The sequence below is a fragment of the Macrotis lagotis genome, chromosome 1, assembly GCF_037893015.1.
Source record: "Macrotis lagotis isolate mMagLag1 chromosome 1, bilby.v1.9.chrom.fasta, whole genome shotgun sequence".
NCBI lineage: Eukaryota > Metazoa > Chordata > Mammalia > Peramelemorphia > Peramelidae > Macrotis > Macrotis lagotis.
Window position 1 is genome coordinate 56,341,707 of NC_133658.1, and position 24,774 is coordinate 56,366,480.

The 24,774-nt window shown below is 36.4% G+C and overlaps 1 pseudogene; it reads right to left on the minus strand.

The window, feature by feature from the left end:
- Positions 1-3,339: 3,339 nt before the first annotated feature.
- Positions 3,340-24,531, minus strand: LOC141506784 (ras association domain-containing protein 5 pseudogene; annotated as a pseudogene).
- Positions 24,532-24,774: the final 243 nt, after the last annotated feature.

Consider the following 24,774-nt stretch of genomic DNA (forward strand, 5'->3'; position numbering starts at 1 on the left):
TTTTAAATTTTATTTTGTTACACATTTCTCAATTACATTGTCAACAGGATGATGTTATACTCTAGAGTTTTACCAGTGGGAGCCAGAGTTTGACACCTCTGCTTTGCAATTGATAGTCATAACAACACTAGTTGTTATGCTCATGTGGAAACTGAGGTATAGAGAAGCTAAGTGACTGGCCTAGGGTCACACAACTAGAAAGTGAGGGCAAATTTGAACTCCAGTATTCTTTACACCAAATACAACACTATACACTGCACTACCTATCTGCTATGAGAAGCAACAAGAAGTGACAGTCACCACCCTGGAACTGCATAAATGTCAAACAGAAGTCCACTGGAAATAGGAAAGGAATCCCTTTCACAGTGAAGGAAGTACCAGCTCTACCAGATATAGGACATGTGTAGCCTACAAGGTTTTTTGTCAGTAGGGGCTTCCCTAAGAAAGCTCCAAGGTAGTTAGATAACTCCAGGATGAACAGGATGGACCTAGAAATCCTCAGGGGCAGGATAGCATCATAATAATTATGCTGGGACAGCCCAGGACCAGGGCCCTGAGGTCTGATGCTGCTCAGTAGTGAGAAATCAAGAAGGACCTAATGATTAAGTACTATGAACCTCAAAATGGATCCAGGAGTAAAATTGATTACATTAAATTAAAACATTTTTTTCAGAAACAAAACCATTATAACCAAGATCAAAAGGAATGTAGTAAACTGTGAAACAATTTTTACAACTAGTGTTTCTGACAAAGGTTGTACTTCTAAAATATATAGAGAACTGAGTCAGATTTACAAAGTCATTCCCCAATTGACAAATGGTTAAAGGATATGCAACAGCAATTAGGAAATCAAAACTATCTAGAGTCATGTGAAAAATGACTCTAACTCATTATTGATGAGATAAATGCAAATTAAAGCACCTGACACCTCTCAGATTAGTCAATATGACCAGAAAGGATAATAATCAATATTAGAAAGGATGTGGGAAATATGGGGCCCCAATACACTGTTGATGGAGTTGTGAACTGATCCAAGCTTTCTGAAGAGCAATTTAGAATTACTCCCAAAGGGCAATAAAAATGTGCATACTGTTTGATCCAACAATACCACTACTGGGTCTGCATCCTGAAGAGATCATAGAAAAGGGTAAAAATCCCACTTGTACAAAAACATTCATAGCAACTCTTTTTGTAGTGGCAAAGAATTGGAAACTGAGGGGATGCCCATCAATTGGAGAATGCCTAAACAAATTGTGGTACACACACACACACACACACACACACACACACACACACACACACGTGTGTGTGTATATCTAAATATATATATATATATATATAATCTATATATCTATGTCTATATCTGAAGATATAGACATAGATATGCATATATATATATATATATATATGTATATAAAATCATGAGGGAATTTAGAAAAGCCTGGAAAGACTTGCATGGATTGATGCTGAGCGAGATGAGCACTTTAACAATAACATGAGGATGATGATCAACCATGATGAACTTGCTCATCCCATCAGGGCAATAATAAGGGACAATTTTCAGGGATCAGCCATGGAGAATACCATTTATATACAGAGAAGGAACTGTTGAGTTAAATGAAAGCCAAAGCTTTTGATCTTCAATTTTTAAAAGTTGTTTTATGTATTATATAATTTTGCTATGTAAAATGTTTTCTTTCTTCCTTTTTGTTTTTGGAATCTTCTCTCATAAAGCATTCAATTTCGATCTATGCTTATGATGGATGCCAATACAAAGCCTATATCAGTTGCTTTCTGTTGCGGGGGGGGGCGGGAAGGAAAGGAGGAGGAAAATTTGTAAAACCCACAACCTTACAAAAAAAATGATTGGTAGAAACTGTGTGTCAATTGTGTGTAATTGGAAAGCAAATACAATATTTTTATAATTAAAAAGGGGGGTCCAGGGAACACCAAATCCCTAGAAAATTAGGTCACTACAAGAACCCAGAGGACCTAAGGTCAGAGGAAGCAAAATTGAAAAACCTACCCTAAAGCTTGATAAAAGTAGATACTGGGGGTGGCTAGGTGGTGTAGTGGATAAAGCACCGGCCCTGGAGTCAGGAGTACCTGGGTTCAAATCCAGTCTCAGACACTTAATAATTACCTAGCTGTGTCGTCTTGGGCAAGCCACTTAACGCTATTGCCTTGCAAAAACCTAAGGAAAAAAAAAAGTAGATACTGGCCCTGAAACAAAGTCCCAGCTCAGGAACCAACACTAGAAAGAAAAGTAAACTGAAGAAAACTCTGATAGGTATTTTTTAATAACAAAACTCAAGATTTCCAAAAGAACAACTGTAAAGGGGCAGCTAGGTGGCACAGTGGATAGAGCACTGGCCCTGGAGTCAGGAGGACCTAAGCTCAAATCTGGCCTCAGACATTGCCTTGCAAAAACCTTAAAAAACAAAGACAACTATAAAAAGAGACTCAAAAGAAAGATAATTTTATATATAAATGACATGGATATCTGGAATAAAAAGGGAAAATTAAAAATAAAATAAAAATTCTTGAAGAAAGAATTGCAAAGAAGAATAAATAGCCAGGATAAACTAAACAGAAATCAATGATTCCATGAAAGAGGGAAAAAAATAATAAAATGATGCAAGGGTGGTTCAACATTAGAAAAAAACAATCAATATAATTAATCATATTAAAAATCAAACATCTAATACTACATGATCATGTGAATAGTTACAGAATAAAGTTGGGATTTTGGGGTTCTCCCCAATCCCCCAGGAATGATTAACAATGTCATTTCAAAGACCAAGACATCAGGGAGGTGATACCATGACAAGGACATGAATTGATTTGTGTTGAGGGGGAGGGGCTAAGTCATCAGCCTCACTTTCCCCTCCAGAGTTATATGGATCCAATGGCCAGATGTGGATCAGGATGATTGAGATGGACCTGGATGTGAGGCAGTCAGGATTTAGTGACTTACCCAAGGTCACACAACTAGTAAGAGTCAAATGTCTGAGGTTAGATTCGAACTACTATCTTCCTGACTCCAAGGTCAGTACTCTATCCACTGCACTACCTAGCTGTCCCCCAGGAAAGAATATGGATCTCTTTAAGATAATTTTCCCTTTTTTTCCTACATCTATCCTTGATAATCAGTGATGAATCCTGGATTGAAGATGGGTCCAGGTAGCTATTAGGCTTTTGAAAGGCCTGTAGATTCATGGAGCAAGATAAAAATACTCTTAGTACACTGGTATTGCTTCCATAGCAGTGTCTCTGGGGATCGAGAGATGACATGGGAAGAAGCAAAACAAAAATTCGCAAAACAAAGCACATCAGAAAAGTGATTTCCCCATCTCAAACAATTTGGGCATGAACACAAGAGTGCCCAGCCACACATGTCCTGAGAAAAATATCTGTTGCAAAATAAGAATAAAACTACCAATGCATTCTTGTCTGGAGCTGTTCCAGGATAAGGGAGATAGGGGAAGCAGGCAAGGCTAGCTAGAATAGCTCTGGACATCTCTCAGGAGTTCTTCCAGTCTTTGCTTGAACTTATCAAACTTCTTCTGCACTTGCTGGATTTTGTCTTCCTTCTCCTTTGTCTTTCCTTTTCTAGAATGGTTAAGAAGTTCTGGAGCTCCAGAATGGAGAAGGCATCTCACTCCAACTCTACTGTCTCATTCTCCTTCAGCATGATGCTGAGGCTACGTGTATCAGAATTGGTCAGCAGGTGAAGGTAGAGGGGACAGGCTTGTGTGTCCATTTAAGCAGGACAAACTTCTGAGAACTTACCTCCATCATTAACTTCCTGAGTAGCCCCTGACTTTACTGATGGTGCTGGTACTGCTAACATGTAGCTGCTTGATGGCATCCAAAGGCAAGTAGAAGTATGTCCTCCTATTAGTGGTAGTTGCCTCTTTAATGGCATCATAACTAGCCCAGGGCAATTGCTTCTGTAGTTTCAGATGCACTTTGATAAAAACCTATACAGGTGTCGTTGTCGCTCAGCTTCATGGAAGGCAATTTTCCTTCCTTTTATTGTAATTCTCAATTTTCTGTTTGAGTTCCTTAAGAATAGGGGCTTCTCCTCTTCTACAGGTTGGCAGTCAGATTTGGTTTGAGTTTGGTCCTGGGTATACAAAAAGGATAAAAATCCTTACCAGGGCTTCCATCCTCCCTCTTATTGTGGGAGCCATTAAAATGGAGAGAAGGTTCTTCAAAATTTTTTTAGAATGTTCCTGAAAAAAGTTTTTGACAAAGTACATAAATCAAGCATCATGTGAAATGAGGATACACTAGAATTGTTTTCACTAATTACAAGAGCGAAGCAAGAGAAATTTACTCTCCTCCTATTATTTTATATAGTTCTGGAAATATTGTCCATAGAAATATAAGAGAAAGAAATTAAAACAATAAATATAGATAATGTTGAGATAAAACCTTATCTATTTGTTGATATGATGGTTTACTTGGAAAATTCTAGTTAATCAGCAATGATACTAATTGAGACAATAGCCTCAATAAAGTTGTAGAGTACAAAATTCTTGTTCAGTCATTTTTCAGTCCATATGTGTGATTCTTCATTGATCCCTTTGGGGGTTTTCTTGGCAAAGATATTGGAATGACTTACCATTTTCTTCTCCAGTTCATTTGACAGATGAGAAAACTGAGGCAAAAAGGCTAGTGAATGCGATTTGAATTTATGAAGATAAGTGTTTCTGACTCTGGGCCCAGCACTCTATTTACTATGACACCTAACTGTCCAAAAGGAATACTCTAGTGTAAAAATGAAGAAGAAAGGATGAAACTTGCTATTTCTCATAATCAGGGTGAATGAGAATAGTATATAAAGATGGAGGAATGGGTGGGAAAAGTGGACATCAGTTGAATGTCAGTCTTAGCTGAGACAGACAAATTGGGATTGAGCCCAGATTGCCTAACTGTGTCAGTCTGGTATAATGGATAGAATGTTTGACTTGGATACAAATCTTTTCTTATACAGTTGGGTAATTCCAGATATGAAATTTTCCTTCTCTTAGCCTCAGTTATCAATCTGTAAAATAAAGGAGTTAAAGTTGATGGTTTCAGGTCTTAGCCTCTTATTCTATAATCTATAACAATCCATTGCTATCAAATTTCAGTATGCTGCCTTTCATCTGAATGAGTCAACTCTGAATAATTAAAAAGGCATGAACTCAGGGCAAAGATATATGGTTGGCTTTGGCAGCATTAGTGTCAACAATCTGGCCAAGATCTTTATGGTAGATAGAGAACAATTATGGTTGATTTTATAGGTACTTAAAATGAAATAACAAAGTTATTCTCCTACTTTGGCACCTCTGGGAACCATGACACATCATCCACAGTCACAGGAAAAAAGAAAAGCTTGGTATATCACATCCCTAATGAGCAGATCCACTTTCAAACAACACTCTTCTCGCTTGATCTCAGAGACATTCAAAAATATCCCTGAATTGTCACAGAGGAGATTTAGATTGGGTGACTGTAATTGTAACTCACATTTTTATTTGTAAAACACTCCTTGAAACAATCCCTCAAAATGTATCATGCAAGTGGTATTATCTTCATTTGACTGAGGAGGGTAAATGAGACTAAGAGAGGAGAAGCCAATTCAAGATTATTCCTGTTCACAGAGGGAGTGAACAACAGAGTAGAGATTCTAACCTAGGGTTTCTACTTCTGACCACTTCAGCCCTTAATCTGCCCTCCCTCTTGTCACTATCCCTTATCCCCACTGTCATACACTTAACCCTTGCCCTTTGTACTTCATTGTTGAGTAAAATGAATTTCTCTGCCCAATTGTGTATGTGAACATGGTTGTAAAGTTCAAGTGTTACCCATTCCCCTTCTTCCATCGTGTGCTTCTTTTGAGATCATTTTCCATAATTTTCCTCTTCCTTCCCTCTTCTCCCAGTGTATTGTCTTTCTTACTCTTCCATTATTCTTTTGAGATCATCTCATTATAATAGACTCCATGCCATCTTTCTAAGAAATTAGAAGAGTGATTTCTCCTAATTTCCCTAAATAAGCCTATATCTTCTGAATCCAAAGTCAGTATTTGTTATGCTATCCCATAATGCCTTTCTTTACAAAGTCCTGATGACATGACTTTTATAGTCTTGGGCAATATGTTCTAGCATTTGTAATTCAGTAACAAATACATTATGGGTAAAGAGGATTATTAGCCTCTAAATAGTTGGTAACCCATCATCATCATTATCACCATCATCACCATCAGCCAACACATATAACACTTCAAATTTTACAAAATTCTCTTCCCATAGCACCCTTGGGAAGGTGTTAAGTGGTCTTGCTCTCTAGGTTCCAGGGACATCACTGATTTTTTTAAAAATGACCCCATCTACCACAAGGCTAATAGCAACCCTTTGGTTGATAACAAAGGATTAGAAGCAAAAAGAGTGTCCATCAATGGGGAAAAGGTTAAACAAGGCTATATATAAACATAATATATAAAGGTCATATGTAAACATAATGGTATATAAGTGGACTGTATGAAAAGATGAATATGAAGAATTCAGAGAAGCATAGGAAAACATCTATAAACAGAACCAGAAAGACAATATACACAACAATATAATACACAATAATAACAATGTAAATGGAAACAACAATTATAAAACAATTTAACTGAATTCTGTGAATGATGATAATCAAATCTGGTCTTAAAGAAGAGATATAAAAAGGAACCTTCCTCTCTTTGCAGAGATGGACTATGGGTATGTAATATTACATATAATATTAGATTTAGTTAATTTCTTTATTAGTTTCTCTCAAGCTTTTTTCTTTATTATAAGGGACACTTCTTTGAATATGAAAATCACATATTGGGAGATGAAAACAATATGAAAAGGAAAAAATGTTGTCTTTATTTTATAGATGGAGTAAATGAAGTTCAGAGAGGTCAAGTTATTAGTCTAGGGTTATATAGACAATATGTGTTGGAGGTTAAACTTGAATCAAGGCTCTCCCCATCCTAAATCACTGCTTTTTATACTACAAAATATGAACCATTACAGCAATATCAAAAGCACTATGAAAACAGTGCACTCTTGGAATTAGCATCAACATGCTCCACGTGGCCAGGACCAGACATAAATGCTGACAGTAGGCTCCTTGTTTCAGTTCACAAAGACTATTTCAACAGACTAGCTGTCTACCAAGCCAAGGAGAAGCCTTCTTTTTTTTCTCCTCTGTGGGAGAGATGTGGTGAGAGAGGAAGCATCTCAAGTGTTAAAAGAGGCAGGGTGGTCTGAATACTGCCTCTGTTTGTGCACATGATCCTTAAGATCTGACAACACCATCCAGCCCATGGGGGTTTCACGTTATTGTGTCATGGACCCCTTTGGTACTCTGATAGAATCTATGGATCCCTTCTCAAAATCATACCTTTAAAAAGCAGAAAATAAAATACAAAGGATTATAAAGGAAACTAATATAGTTATAAGATTTTTAAAAGAAATTCATGTATCTTTTGAAATCTATCCATAAACTAAAGAGTCTATGTGTTCCAGGTAAAGAACCCCTCTCCTTTTTCACTAAAGCTAAGTGTCAAATTCAGGTTTTCTCTTCTCTCCAAATCCTGCCTCCATTCTAAGGGATTTCAATATATTTATTTAAATGCCTTCAAACAAACTTCCCAGTTACCATGACCTATTTCCCATATACCTAAGAGAGGATCATACTTTTGATTTTTGTCATCACCTACAAGTGCTCCACTTTAATGTACATGAACTCTGGACTTCTTCTAGCAATAATAATCTGCCTTAGGATTCTTTGCCTTGCCCTGACCTCCAATTCTTCTACTCAGTCCTCTCCTCCTCCCCATGTCATCAACCCTGCATTGGCTACATCATCCTCCATCTCAACCCCTTGGTCAATCAATTCATTATTATACTACTCTCCACACTTGAATTTCTTAACCCTTTGTCCTATCACCAATCATCAAGGGTTATCCTTGCATTATTCCTATAACCGTTTGCTTTTACTCCTATTTAGTTGTTATTGAAGGAAGCTAGGAAAAAATCACAAAATTTCCAATAATGAGTTCACTATGAATGTATGCAACAGAATCTTAACAGGATTTCATAGTAAGACATCATTTTACACTTTATTAATTGGTTCATGATCCCACTTAATTCCAAACCTTTATAGCCTTACTATAGCATACTGGGGAACTCCTTCCCCCTACCTTCTTAGTTGGACGTTTGTCTCCCAGTTCAACAACAGCAAAAAATAAATAAATAAATAATAATGAGAACATATGCCATGAGCTCCCTCTTCCCCCTTACCTTATTTTACATTAATCAGATGGTTTCCTTCCCCCACCACATACCCCATTTCAAAGAAAGAAATGGCCCTTCATTGTGCTCTAGGCACACATATCTTTTCTTGTTTCCATTCTATCATGTCTTTTTGAACAAACTGCCCCCCAAACTTTTTCAATCATCTTCAATCTCTCCCTGTCCAATTGCTGCTTCCTATTACTTAAAAACACAGTCATGTCTCCCTATCTTTATTTTTTATTTTTTATGTATTTTTGTCTACTCTATATTTAAAAAAAAAACAACACTTAATCCTAACATTTCCACTAATTATTATCCTATATGTCTCTTCTCTTTCCTGGTGAAAATCCTTGTGAAAGCCATATATAAAAAGTGGCAGCATTTCCTTTCCTTTCATTGGATTCAAAACCCTCCGAAGTCTAGTTTCTAACACCATGTTCAGTTGAAACTGCTCTCCCCAAGTGTCAAATTGTTAAGTCGTCAATTTATCGGGTTGTCAAATTGACCAAGAGCTCAAACTGACCAACCGTCGAATGTAATGAACTTTTTTTCAATAAGCAACCTTTTTGACTTCTCCACAACTATTGGCATTGTTGGTCACCCTCTTCCGAATAATCTCTTTTCTTCCCAGCTTTTTCTGACATTGTTCTTTCCTACTTCTCTTCCTACCTGTTGATTCACACTTTTCCAGTCTTCTTGGCTGCACCTTTCTTTAGATCATTCCCACTACTTGTCTTTTCCAAAAATCAGTCCTATTTTCTTCTCCCTCTATACTGTCTTGTTTGGGGGTCTCCTCAATTCCCATAGATTAAGTTATCATCTCTATGCAGGTGATTTTCACATAGACAAATATATGGACATAGATATAGATGTAGATGAAAAAGTCTATACAGATTTTTTAGTAATTTGCATAAAGATGAATATATATAGAGAGATAGATGAAAGAAAGAAAGAAAGAAAGAGAAAGAAAGAAAGAAAAAGAAAAAGAAAAAGAAAAAAGAGATCTAGTCCTAATTTATTTTCTAATCTCTGTTCTTACATCTATGGCTATTAGACATCTCCAACTGGATGTCCCATAGACATCGTAAACTGAAATTGTCCAAACAGAACTGAAGAATTTTCCCCAAAATTTTTAATTACACATTTTCCTATTACTATCAAGAGCATCGACATCCTTCCAGTAACTTAGGTTCAATACCTCAGAAACATCCTTAAATCTTCATCCATATTCAAGTCTCATCATTTTTTTTTCCCTTGGCTACATAATAAGAACTTGATAAATGTTTATTGACTGACTCACTTGAACCTTTGGCACTTACATCCAGTATTTTTTATTTTTTCCTGCCATGAAACTCCTCTTTATCAGATGAAAATAAAATACAAAACTACATTTCAAAAGCTTAATCATGACATTTTATCCTTTATTTTTCTTCTTAGACTTAGCAAAGTTGTCACCTAATTTCAGTTATTAAAATGGTCAGAGCCCAGAGAAGCAGCCAGATGTGTTAGATTAAATCAGAATTCTAGTTCCAGCTCCATCACCTATAGGTGAACATGTCTCTTTCCCTCTCCTCCCTGCTGAAGCCCAATTTCACTTTAATAAAAATGAAAGGTTTTCACTGTATAACTCCTGAGCACCCTACAATGTTGGATGATTCTGAGTCACTGTCATATTCCTTTCTATCAAGAGTGAGAAAAGAAGTGAAATGATTACAGTTAACTCAAGAATACCCAGGAAATATCAGGTCTATGTCTGAGGACATAGCTCTGGGTCTTATCCAATAACCTGGATTGTAACCCTGGATTGGAGTCATTCAAGTCAAACTGAACTAATCACTTGTGTTTCCCTCCCCATGGAACACTTTCGGTGTTGAGGAACATTTCAAATGTCAACTGTCCAAGACTGGGAATTTTTAGAATATCATTTTTAATACCTGGTAGCAGAAATTCCATGGAAAAACCAATAGTTCCAACTCTTCCAATAATTAGCTATCTGACCCTGGATAAATCACCATCCTGTGCTTGGATTCAATTTCCTACTCTTTAGGTGAATTAAATGAGATCCAAGATCCTGTCTACTTCTAATATTTTATGATTTGTATGTTGTGATTCTATAAAGGTGAGCCTCCAGAGGAGAATGAAATTTTAGTGTTATTCCTCACAGACCTGTGTTTTCCTTCCAAACTACATTAAACTCACCCTGAAGTCATAGGCTTCATCATCACCAGCATCCCTCAAAAATATTGGTATGGGACCTTCTCTAATGGGCTTAAGACACTGGAAAAATCTATTGATATAGGATAAAGACAGCTAACTGGATGGAATAGTGGCTGAACACTTCCTGAATTCAAATCAGGTTTCAGCTATTTACTAGCTATAGGATACTAAAATTATGGATCTGACCATATCAAGAATAAATCTATTAGACTGCAAATTTCTTGAGAGTAGGGGCTATCTTCTTTCTGTTTTTGTATCCCTAGCACTTGACATAGAGTAGGTGATTGGTGGTTCTTGTCCTTCATTCTTGAAGAAGATAAAAATAGCATCAGTTATGTCAGAGTCAAGTTAAAGTGTATGTGTCTGATCAAACCAATATTAGTGTTCTACCACAGATTAGGCATGAGTAGTTCATGTGATCAGTTGGGGTGGATTCTCTGGATTTTTGCGTCCCTTTTGAACTATTTCAATTCAGCTTTACTCATAGAGTACTTCACCTTCTCTGATGAGGGTGCACCATGTTGAATGGTCTTGTGTCAGCTTCTTCCAAGTTGCATAATCAATATTGATCAATTGACATAGCCCCTAGTGGATCCCTATTAACTCCAGATAACATATAAAATCCTTCATTAGAGTTTTTATAGCCTTTCGTAAACTGACCACTCCACCATTCCCATTCTTTTTACATATTATTCCATTCCACATACTCTGCAAGCCAGTGGCACTGCCTTGCTATTCCTCTCACCTAATATACCTCTATCTCCTGAATGAGAATTTTCATTGACTATCTACCCCCAAGCCTAGAATATCCTCCCCATTTCCTGGATTCTCTGTCTTCCTTCAAGTCTCAGCTAAGATCATTGCCACTTCTTTTAACTTTTAGTGCCTTCCCTCTGTTGATTATCTCCAATTTAATCTGCCTTTATCTTGTTTGTATGCTGCTGTTTGTATGTTGCTTCCACCACTAGATTGTAAGCTTATTGAGGGCAGGGACTGACTTTTGCCTTTTTTTTTGTATCCCAGTATAGCATAATGCCTGGTCCATAGGAGATGCCTAATAGTTTACAAAGCTTGGATAAAGCAAATTCTTTTCCCTCATGTAGCTTATAATATAAAAACCAGTCGCTATTGAGCTATATACCCAGTCTTCTAGAGTCTTCTAAAATTCTAACTTTTCTCTGCCATCTGAATGTCTCTTATACTTACTATCTACAGCCCTTGAAGAAATATAAAATTTCTTAATATAAATGTACTTGAACATTTCCAATTAAATTCAATAATCATGTATTATATTAAGTACCTACTACATGTAAGGTATTGAGGAAACAGAGACAAAAAAAGCAAATGTCTCTGCTTTCAAGGAACTTACATTCTATTGGGTAAATATAATGTATCCAATAAAATATGCACAGGTAGATAAACATAAAGCATATGCAAAATATATACAAAATCATTTCAAGAAATGGAAAGCACTAGCAACCATGGAGACAAGGAAAGTTCTTAAGATATGGCAGCTGATTTATGACACTCTTTTATAAACACTGACCCCAAATGCATCTAACCAGGGAGTCTTAGAAGCCATGGACTTTGCTCATATGGAGTCAAGTTCCACTTATTATCCATTGTTGACTTTTCTCCAACATGAACTTACCTAAGTCATAACCATCTGTCAATAGCTATTCTCATTCAGGGAAATTTTCAATGTTTTATATATTTAGAGAGAGACAGAATGAAAAAGATACAGAGACAGAGATGTAGAGGGATACAGAGAAAGGAGAAATAGAGACAGAGACAGAGAGTAAGCACTCCCTATTTGCATAAGTATTTCGAAGGAACCCAAATCTCTAAGACAGGTATGTAATGTGGGATGCTTTGAGACCACAGTGGAGGAAAAGGTAGTTAAAAGAACTAATTAAAATGTGACAAATGTTTGCAGAAATATCATAAGAATTGGAAGGGGTTGAAGCTGCATAATTTTTCCCAATTATGGATACCCACAGGTAAAAATGCTTAAGGATGCATAAAATGTGGATTTTCCCCATAATTATTTAAATATGTGTTAATGGCTGTTATATCCACAACCTGAGCACACATATATATTCAGTGTCTGTCCTTAGTCAAGTAGAGGGAGAAAGGAATCTGAAAAGAGGTATCATGGAGAAGTGGAAAGAGAACTTGCCTGGAGTCAGAAGACCAGGCTTCCTGTTTCAGCTCTGTTTTGTGAAGTAAGTCATTTAATAGTCAACAGGCATTTACTAAGGGCTTATTACATGCCAACCACCATGATGAATAGTTAAGCTCTTTAGACCTTATTTTCTTTCACTGTAAAACGAAGGAGTTGGACAAAATGATCTCTACTGTCTCTCCTAGTTCTTACTTTCTAAGGTTTTCCAATACTTTTGAAACTCCCATGCTTTTGGTTTGGAATTGATGACAAGAGGAAATGGGTCCTGTGCAATTCTGTGTCTACTGCCTGTGAAGGGAGAAAGCTGGTGTTCTTTTCCCTAAAAGGAGGACATCTGAGAAATGGACATTACTAAAAAGGAAATAAAATCTGAACATAAACTCCTGAAGGGTGGGGACAATTTTCATTTTTTTTCTTGCAGCCCCAGAGCTTTGCATATTGTGTATTTATTTAATGGAATTGAATTTCATTGAACTAAAAATGTGATGCCAGAATCTCTTTAAATCCTTATACTCGTTGATCTTCCTGGTGATTCTACATCACCCTATGTGTGAAGCCATCAAAAGAATTGCCTTGTATAGAAAGCCTTTGCCAGGATGAGAGATGCTTCCATTATCTTTAAGAAAAGAGAGTAATAGAAGAATGTTACATCATTTCTTTGGGCCAAAATTTGAACTTGCCTACTAAAGTTATTCTCTGATATGAGTCTCATCAGATCTTTGAGGTGAGTTTGAGTTCTTGAAGCACAAGGATGGATAAGACCTACCAATCTAAAAGGACTTCAAGTATGGTGGCTGAACCAACTACATGTTTGTCTTCTAAGGACAAAGATTCATCCTGGTAGGATGAGACAATGTAAATATTTTGAAGAGACTCTTTGCTTTTGGTGTTTAATAAAATATTCAGTGAATTGAGATATTAGGAGAACCAATTTTGAAGATTAATATCTGAAGCAGAGACATATTATAATCTGCTTCCATAAAGGAACTAGCCATAACAACATAATCACCTTTCCTTGAAGTATCAAAATAAATGGAAAAATAATTCATGTAAGAATCTTAATCTGTACAATACACTTACCTTCTTTGTTGAGTTCCTGCTTCCAACATAAAGAAGGCAGTGATCTCTGGATGTGTGTTTGCTTGTATCTTTGAGGATGTTATTGGTCTTTCATCCCATGTGAAGGTATGTCACCTAATTATTACTCTTTCATCCCTCTATTCCCCAGCTAGAACATGCCAGTCCCTTTTTACGGCAATTGATTATGACTTAGGGGTTTCCACATTCCAGCCAGTTCAGAGAGCTGGGATATTTGTGAGTACCTGAATAAACTCCTTTAATCCAAAAACAAACTCCACCTGAAAGAGACAGCATGAAAAGGCCATTCATAGCCTGTTTTCAAACTCCCTGGCTCATGGTTTCTTTGGATTTGACCCTGCTTCCTGTACTAATGGTCTCTGAAAACATTCCCAATTGTGGCTTATTGGTCTATGAGGTGCTCGGCATTAATGGGGAAGAGGAAAAAAAGTAATATAGTAACTGCTTACTGAAAAGTCTCCCCATAAAAGCAGAAGCTACATGAAGCCGAGAGGAAATATAAATGGGTATAAATGCTAAGTTCATCCTACAGAACTGTAAAGCTAACTTTTCCCATGACAGTGGTGCTCTCTTTTTAAAGACAAATACAATCATACATATGAACAGGCACACACACACACACACACACAGACCTGTGGTACATAAATATACATATATACACACACACACATATATATATGTATTTATAGAGAAAGAGAGAGAGAGAGAGATGTATATGGATGTGACTTCAGACAGATTAAAAATAACTTTTGGCAGGTAACCTTTAAAATTGCTGTTTGCAAGTGGAGGGCCCACCTTTGCTATTCTGAGTAATTCCAATCTGTTTTTAGAAGAACCAAAATTCTGAAAGGAAATGTGCCCATGAGAGAATCACATTGTGTTAGAACAGGGAGGGAACTTAAAGCAGAGAATCTCAGAAATGAGAGACACCAGAGATCAAGTAATTGGACCTTATTTGATACACGTTAACATGGATGTCCAGAGATGGGGATGAACATATTTAAGTCACACAACAAATGTCAGATATGAGTCTAAAATCAAGATTTGGACCATAATTCCAGAAAACTAATGATGAAGCCTACAACTCATCTCTTCCACAGAGAGAGTCTCAGGATACAGAGTAAGACTTATGGTACTTGGACAAAACCAATATTCAAATTTGTTTTATTTGATGATGCATATTTATTACCAGGTTTCAAGAGTAGCTTTTTTTCCTGGTTTTTCTCCATTGGGAAATTGAAGGAGGAGAAGAAATAGATTTATTCTAAAATTACAATGTAATTTTTTTAAAGTGAGAGATTTAGCCTAGTTTGATCTTCAGGAGTCCTTTCAGTTATAGTATGCCATCATTCTATAATTCTGTAATTGATGGACTCCACAAGGTCAAGTGTTGAGCCATCTCTTATTTGTCTGAATTTCTTTGGAGCTGCGAGGTCCTTAGATATGATCTAGTTTACCAGTCATATTAACAAAGGTGGAAAATGAGCCTAACACAAAACTAAAAAAGTTTTGAAAAACAACAGTGAAATGATAAAGCCCGGGTTGATATTCTTCCTGCTATAATGTGAATCTGAAGCAGAATTCCTCAAATTCTTTAGAAACACAGTTTTCAAATTTATCCAAATCCTTATCTATAAAGTTACATCTATTATCAGTTGGTCATTACATTCTAGTTGCCACCAGGGAATGCACCTTCTTTGGTTTGTCTTGGTGAGCTAAGCCGTTGTAGTTTTAGGGAGTCGGAACTAACTTTCTACTGTGGTCTTTGCTCCCTAGACTCTGGAAAGGAAAGGATTTATGATTTTTTTCCCTTTTCATTTGGATGTTATCTCTCTGGTTCTAACTTGGAAAAACATAAGCCCCGGGGTAGTGATTCCATTACCCATTCATTTTTCTCTCATTACCAATAACCTTATGGTCACACCTGTTCGAAGATAGTCATTTGGATCAAACACTCAGAGAATGCTTAATTATGGAAAAGAGGGCTTCAGGAAATGGGATAAATCTATGGGCATATGGCTACAAAAAAGTTTATCATGGCAATAACTTCAATCATCTCAATCTGGCTGTGCAGGCATTGCCCAAAGGGCCCTGAGATGACAGGATGAGATTGGGAAGTCAGTTGTAGCTGGGCTGGATCCATTTTTAGAAATGTCTAAGCATCCAGTCTTTGGTCAGTTGTTTCAAAAGTCCCTATTGTCCCACACCATAAAGACTTGATGGGTAGGGAGAGGGAGCACTAAAAAAGAAGAATATGAAGAAACTAAAAGGAAAGAAAGAGGAAAAGAATTTTATTTAGTGCAGTGAGGTATGGGGGGAAAGCAGAGGACTGAGGTTCTTAGAGAGAAATGGAGAAAAAGAAGAAAGAAAGAGGAGGAGGAGGAAGAGGAGGAAGAAGAGAAGGAGAAGAAATTTATTGTAGCAATGTAAGATTTAAAAACACTTCATGCATTATTTTATTATTTCACCTTATCATGTTATTTCATTTTATTATTTACAATTTATTGTTTATATGCTTAGTTGTATAGATATATATTCATATATATGTATGTTTATATGTATTATATATAGTTAAACACATATTTTCTTATATTTATATAAACATACATGCTGTATGCTAAGTTCTGAACTTATAACAAAAAAGCAAACACAGTGTCTTCCCTTAAGGAATTTGCAGTATACCAGGGAAGACAACTTGCAAACAACTATTCCTATACATATATACATACATATATTTTGTATGTCTGTATAAGATAATATATGTATGTATAAGTAGTTTTTAATATATGACAATATATAAATAATTTAGTGCTTTCCATGTATTATATGTGTATATAAATAGTTTTGCATGTTGTCTACCCTATCAGATTTCATATATATGTATTATATATATATCCAGAATTTAATATAGTTAGTACTTAATCAATGTTTATTAGCTTGATTTGAATGCTCATAACAACCCTATGAGGTAGGCAAAACAAATTTGTTAAGAGCTTATTATAGGGGCGGCTAGGTGGCTCAGTGGATAGAGCACCAACCCTTGAGTCAGGAGTACCTGAGTTTAAATCCGGCTTCAGACACTTAATAATTACCTAGCTGGGTGGCTTTGGGCAAGCCACTTAACCCCATTTGCCTTGCAAAAAAACCCTAAAAAAATAAAGCTTATTATAAGCCACGCACTCTGCCAAGGTCCAAAGATATAAATACAAGCAAAAGGAAAGACATTTCCTGCCCTCAAGAGGTTTACATTCTAATGTAGGAAGATAGCACATAAGAAGAAGCTGAAAACTGGATTGAGTGAGAATGAGGACAAGAAGGTAAAGTCCAGAGAATCAAACACACATCTAGGAAGGAAAAGAAGAAGTGTGAATAAGACTGGGCTTTTCCCCAAGGGAAACTCCCCAGTGGAATAAGAGGTCTAGCATGACAGATGGTTGTTCTGAGGTGACTAGAGCTCAGGCACTAGGGAAAATTCTAGTATGAGATAACAACTGAGTTTTGTGGCAAAAATCTGGAAAATCAGAAACACAGCTGGAAGGGAAAATAGTCTAGTCATTAATTATCAATTAAGCATTCTAAACATTAATTTCCCCCACTTTACAGATGAGGAAGTTAACGTTCAGGGGAGACTTAATGACTTGCTTTTGTCCATCCAACTTATAAACATTCAAGGGTGACATTAATCAAGTCATTTCTCCTCTGGTCCTTAGTTTCCAAATCTATAAAATGGAAGTCTTGGACAGTTCAGGAGTCAACTAAGCTGCAGGACAAATCCAGATGGTAAAATTTGCCCCCCAACCCTAAACCATTCTTAGTTCACAGGTCAAGCAAATACAGGTAGCCAGTCAGATATAACCCTAGTTTGCAGATCTCTTGACTTGATAATAATAAACATAACCATAATAGTTAACACTTATACAGTGCCCATTGTATGCCAGCACTGTACCAAGCACTGTACAAATACTTCATCTGATCCTTACCAAAACTCTGGGAGGTAGATGCTATTCTTATTCCCATTTTATACATGATGAATATAATGCAAGAAAATTAAGAGACTTACCCAGGTTCACATAGCTAGTAAGTATCTGGAACTAGATTGAACTCACATAAAGTCCTTTCCGGTTCACATAGCCTTTGTTATCAGAATAATTAGATCATTGCGTTACCAGCTTGGTTGTATCATCAGTCTTAGCAACTTGTTTGAATCACTCTGTACTCAATCTTATTACACTAAAGAACATCAAGTAGAACCTTGAACATGTCATTTTCATTTCGTACTTGTTCTATACTGGGGGGGAAAAGTAGATACTACACCTCCACTCTAAAATTCCACTGCACTAGGTGGCGCAGTGGATAGGGTACTGGCCCTGGAGTCAGGAGTACCTGGGTTCAAATCCGGCCTCAGACACTTAATTACCTAGCTGTGTGGCCTTGGGCAAACCACTTAACCCTATTGCAAAAAAAAACCCTAAAAATAAACAAAAAAATAAAAAATTCTGTTCACCCAAGGTCATTTTGTAGATGATAGTAAACTGCTGCAAATCATGAAGCATAATCTTCAAAGAATCAAAATTACAGGTGATTCAGGAGGCAACAAAGTATGACAAAGGACATGGGTAAGTCTGTAATCTGTAAGAGAGAAAGCCTAAATTCAAGAAAAGCATACAAGAGCTCACCCAAGCAAGATATGATCAGAAAAGGAAGATTGCTGACCATGGAGTAAGAGTATGGGATAGCAACTAGACAGGCAGGTTGCTGTCTTAGTAACTATGAAACACCCAAAGACCTAGAAGTAGGCCTTCAATGTGTTAGAGATCAGTCACTGGAGAATTTATGAAAGAGCAGGAATGAGAATTACTCATGCAATGAAAAGGTTTGAATAGACTGAGGGCCATTCCACTGGAAGAAATGCATACAAATCAATTATCCAAGTTATAAATTATAGGAGATGAACATGTTCCAAAAGAAATGGAGAAAGAGAATACATAGATACCCACTTCTGATAAGAAGCTGACCAATACATATTCCAAGATGTGTATAATGAGACTACAAGAATTTTATGTTAGGGAAAATTTACTTACTTTACAACTTCAACTTAAAAGATTTTTCTTCACATTAACAAGGACTGATTTGTATATGTCCCATAAAATTAAGAGAGAGTTGGAATTTTCCTTATCTCCCTTTTCTTTTCATAATTTTTCAATGTTATTTGCATTATCATCATCAATTTCTTTTGGCTTCAGGGCAGTTTTTTTGTTTTGTATTAAAAGCTCAGTGTTATAAATATTGAGTATCAGTGAGGCTCAAAATGTTCTCACCTTGAAATTAGTGGTAATTTAGTTTGAATTTAAGAAAATTTACAAAGGGGTCTTTCAGGAATGAACTACCTTCTTAAGACTGAGGAAACCTGGTAAATTAGATATGACAAATGTGTGATCCTGAAAGTCCTCTTCAAAAATAACCTTAATAGCCAATATTATATAGCATTACAGAAACTTGCAAAATACTTTACATGTTGCATCTCATTCTATCTCTATTAAGAGCCATGAGAGCTAAATACTATTATTATCCCCAATTTACAAATGAAGAAACTGACAGAATAAATCATTTAAGCAGAGTCACAGTTTATAAATGTTTAAGCCTGAATTTGTATTCAAATCTTCTTGACACCAGTCCCAATGCTCTAACCACCCAGTTACCTCTTGCCACCTAGTTGTCATTAGGCAACAGTCTCTTCCTTTTTTTTTTTTAAAGATTTTTCAAGGCAATGGGGTTAAGTGGCTTGCCCAAGGCCACACGGCTAGGTAATTATTGAGTGTCTGAGGTCGGCTATGAACCCAGGTACTCCTGACTCCAAGGCAAATGCTCTATCCACTGAGCCACCTAGCCACACCTAGTCTCTTTCAATAATCATATGAAAAACTTGAAAGAGATCACCCAAACAAGATATGATCAAAAACGTAAGATGACTGAACATGGAGTAAGCTCATGATGGACAATTAGACAGTCAGGCAATGTACGATCAGAATGCTGTTCCAGTATCCATTAAATTTCCAAAGAACTAAAGAAAGCCTCCAATGAATTGAACCTCCATCTATGGATTATTTATGGAAGGTCGGCCTCCCTTTGTTTTTTATTTTTATCTGAAGTTATAAAGCATCTTTCCAAAGGGCATCCATTGTTAAATTCCCAATCTAGCAGTCACGATTTGAGAGTCTACATTTTTGATGCCCTGGTGGAATTGATATTTGAAATCCACATTGATGGAATTTGTAGATGGTAATTGTTGGCTTTCTGAAGATAAATATTACTAGAAAATGTCCTATGGTAGTACAAGATTTGTTCTCCTGCTTCTAGCTACCTACCCAATTAATTCTGTCACCTCTCTCCCTAACTTCCTTAGAAACTTGAAAAGTATCACAGGAAATGAAGTATTTACTTGGTTTCATTACCCAATGGCTAGAGAAGCCTCTGTGGTGGGCAATGAACTGTTTGACCTCCAAATTTCCCAATCAGCTTCTAGCTTTTGGCGCCAGCCTGAAGACAGGAGAAGGGGCCTTAAGTGAAACTGGATTAGAGGTTTGGGTTTGGAAGTGGCCTCATTAGGATCAACTCTGAATATAAAAAAAAAAGACACAATTTGAGTCAAGGTCGGAAAAACAAAACAGCTTTTTAGTCTCTTCTCTGAAATGACATCACTCCCTGCCCAGCATGGCCACAAAGCAAGGCTCTTTCCATGGCTTCGACTATGTGAGTATGTATCACTTCCCCTTCACAAAATATGGAAGGTATTGTCCTTAATCATACCCTACTCTGAGGCCAGTCTTTTTTTTTATATATATAAATGGGATCTTACTACATTTTATGGTCATATTATACCATTTCACATAATCTAGAAGGGAGATTTAGAGTTATAATGGGAATTAAGGTCAGGACTTATTTAGGGCCAGCAGAATGCATACTGGAGTTATAGTTGCAAGGTTTGTTTTCAAAGTCCAGTTCTACTTGTATGATCCTGGATAAGTCACTTAACCTCCCCTAAACTCTATCAAGTCCCTCCCTCTCAGTCTTCTCATTAATATGCCAAAGTTATCTTCCTAAATCACAGTTCTATACAAGCACACACACACACACACACACACACACACACACACACACACATGCACAAATCACCATATACTCAAATTCCAATGACTCCCTATAACTTCAAAGATTCAACATAAAATTTACTATTTGGCTTTCAAAGCCCTTCACAACAAGCCCTTTCCTAGTTTTCTAATCTTTTTATATGTACTGTTGTCTACGTGATCCATAGTTCATCAACATTTAACTTTTTTCTTTTTCTTACCCAGTCTAGCTCCCACTTGTAGGGTTTTGCACTTGTTAACTCCCCTACTTGGAACTCTCTTCATCTTAACTTCCTAACTTATTAATTCCTTGTCTCCCTTCAAGACTCAGATCAGATCCCACTCTTTTGCAAGTGGCTTTTTTTGCTCTCCTTCCCTCATAGCTAGTGTTGTTTCTCTTAAATTGCCTTCCATTTAAACTGCAAACTTATTTTGAATGTACAGTGTTTTGCATATGGTTTCTCCCATTACAATGTGAGCTCCTTAAAGGCCAGAACCATGTAGTTGCCCTTTTTTGGCCTCCAAGTGCTTTGTACAGTGCCTGAACACTTTGTGGCTAATATTCAGCCATTCAGTCATAACTGACTCTTGGTGACTCCGTAACTCATCAGGCCCTTCTATCATCCACTATCTGTCTAAGTCTATCCAAGTTCATGGTTGTTGTTTCCCAAGGCACTATCAATCTCACTCTACTACTCTTTTCCTTTTGCCTTCAATCTTTCATAATTTCAGGTTCTTTTCCAATGAGTCTCGTCTTTTATGTGACCAAAGTATTTTTGCTTCAATTCCAGTATTTAACCTTCAAGTGAATAGTCTGTATTAATTTCTTTAAGTATGGACTGATTTGATCTGCCTGTTCAAAAGTCTTCTGAAATATCACAATTCAAAAGTGTTGATTCTGTAGCTACAGCCCTGTTTCTGAACCATCAAAAAATAGCCAAGTTTCATGAGTCAATAAAATAACTAAGATCCAAGAGTAAAATTAAAAGGCCTCACACGGGCAATATCCACATAAACTGAGAGCAACCTTATGTCAACAAAGTATCAAAATAAAAAAAAAACCCAAAATATGTAGATTTGCTTGAGGAAGAAGACTTTTATGATGGACTCCAGTCATTGTCATCAAAAATTAAGAAAAAGTTATCCAAATGGAGACTAAGCAATCATTAATTTAGATTATAGGGGAAACCAAACTCAGTATCATTACTGGCTATACAAAAATTGTGAACCCCTGGCAAGATATAACATAGTAGCTAGAATTATACATCAGAAACTCACTATCTTTCATGAACTGGTGGCAAATCTCCACATCACAAATGCAGCCTTCAAAATATTTGGGAGAACTCAATCAGGAAACTATCTTGGAAATGAACTATTATCACAATTGTTGCCCATGTTCAGCTAGACATTGCATTGATTGATAAAAATTTAAGAATAATTCCAAATGTAGAACAACAGTTCCAAAATGTATGGAACTAAAAAATGTTCAACATAATGATATCTAACAGAAGAGATCAAAACCACATGAGAACTAGATGAAGTGCATTGCATTCCTATTGTCCTGTCTGCCACTGAATCTCAAGAATGATCTTAGTAAGCCTAAAGAAGATGAGTTTGCACTCTAAAACTTTTATTCAAGTACAAAAATCAATTATTTTATTTATCTTTGCAATAATTCATAGATGATTAAATATAAAAGAAAAATCATAGAATGGAATCTAGTCCCAGGACCATATCTATCTGAACTCCATCAAAGACATGAAAAGAATGAGATAATTATAATAACCAACAGATGACAAATCCTTATTCTACAAATATCCTTGAGAATTCAACAAACAAGCTATATTAGAAGCAGACCATTATCACAGCTAGAACTGTTACACAGAAATGTTTAATACATAAGCATTTGCAAGGGTTTTAATTAACCATCTCAAATACAACTTTCAAACTGTTGAATAAAATAAAAACTTTTGAAATATAGAGACCTAGCAAAAGAAATTAAAACCATGTGGCCACAAGATAAGGTATGTGTAATTCTTAGATCCTGTGGTCCACTGGAGTTGTTTTCAAAATGTCTTCAGTGAGCCTACAGAAGAGAATTATGTATTCTAAAACTTTTATTCTATTACAGAAAGTAGATATTTTAGCCATCTGGGCAATAGTCTTTATACATCAAATATTTTTTTAAAATAGTAGGATATTCACCCTTCATATCAGATTTTGTTGTGGTGGTTGATTTGTTTTCAATTTTGCCTGACTCTTCTTGACCCCTTTTGAAGTTTTCTTGAGAAAGATACTGGCGTGGTTTGTTATTTTCTCTTCCACCTCATATTACAGGTGAATAAACTGAGTCAAACAGAGTTAAGTAACTTACTCAAGGTGACACAAGTTAGGAAGTGTCTCAGATTCAATTTGATCTCAGGAAGACGAGTGAGTCTTTCTGACTTTAAGCCCAATATACTATCCACTCCACCACTCAACTGCAATGAAAAAGGTGAGAATGAGATCATCATCATCACCGATTTGTCCTAGAGATATTTTCAGCAAGCCTGCAGAAGCTGAACTTATAGTCTAGTACCTTAATTCTTTTGCAAAAAACAAAACAAAAAAACACCCATAACTATTTAAGGATTATGTGCAATAGTCCTCAGAACATTACATAGAAAACATGAAGGATAGAGGCTTTGTCCTAAGACTGTTTTCATGTTAAACTTCATTTGAGAAACTGATAAAATGAGATTCAGAATAATAGCAATATTAGCTGATATTTTATTTAATGAACTTTGATAATAAGTACATTTTCTTCTTAAAAATATTAGCTGATATTTGTATAGTGTTTTAAGATTTGTTAAGCACTTTCTAAGCATCTCTTTGATCCTCAAAACATTGATAAGAGGTAGGCTCTTTAATTATGCCTATTTTATAGAAGAGGAAAAAATCAAGGTTCAGAGCTGTTAAGTGACATATAAAGAAATGAGTTTATGAGTTTACTTAAATAATGGGATCTAGAATGATAGATCTGAAAGATACCATAGAATCATGTACTCCCAACTCCTTTATTTTCAGAACTGTATAACGAGTCTCAAACAGAAGAAGAATTTGTCCAAAATAACACTGGTAGATAATAAGAGGGAGTTGGGTGGCACGGTGGATGAAGCCCTGGGCTAGAATCAGATTTCAAGTCTGACTCTGAGCAAAACACTTCACTTCTATCTGCCTCAGTTTCCTCTTCTGTAAAATGAGGATAATAGTATTTACCTTCCAGGACTGTGGCAAGGATAAAACAAGATCTACTTATAAAATGTTTTTTATCAGGAAAACCTTTAAGTATTATGTCAGTGATAGTATAAGTAAGTGAAAGAGTTGAGATCCAGGCTATGGACTGAATGACATCTATTCCAAACAAAGACTAGCATACACTGAGCTGTGGTTCAGTAAGTCAGTCTACTTCCTGCCAAGCATTTACACATTCCTCCCCATTAATTGCATCATGTGGAGGAAAGGTACACTTTCCATGTTGCAGTGTTGGAGCCTGGCAGGCCTCGCAGTAAAACACCACCAATTTGCATTTTCCTGGCATCGCCCCCTGCCCATTACCCCTTGGTCTTCAAGTAGTCATCACAGAACCACTTGTGGGCTTTTTGGAAATAATTGCTTTGCATTTCCCAAGCAGAGTGACCCAGCCCCATGCAGGATCTGGGAAGAAAAGTTAACTCTCTAGTACTCCCTGCCACATAATAAAAGAGCTGATGGAGGTTTCTTTTTATAAAGAAACTCCTTTTTTTCTCTTGCGGAGGGCCTCTGGGCTCCATTACTCATAGCG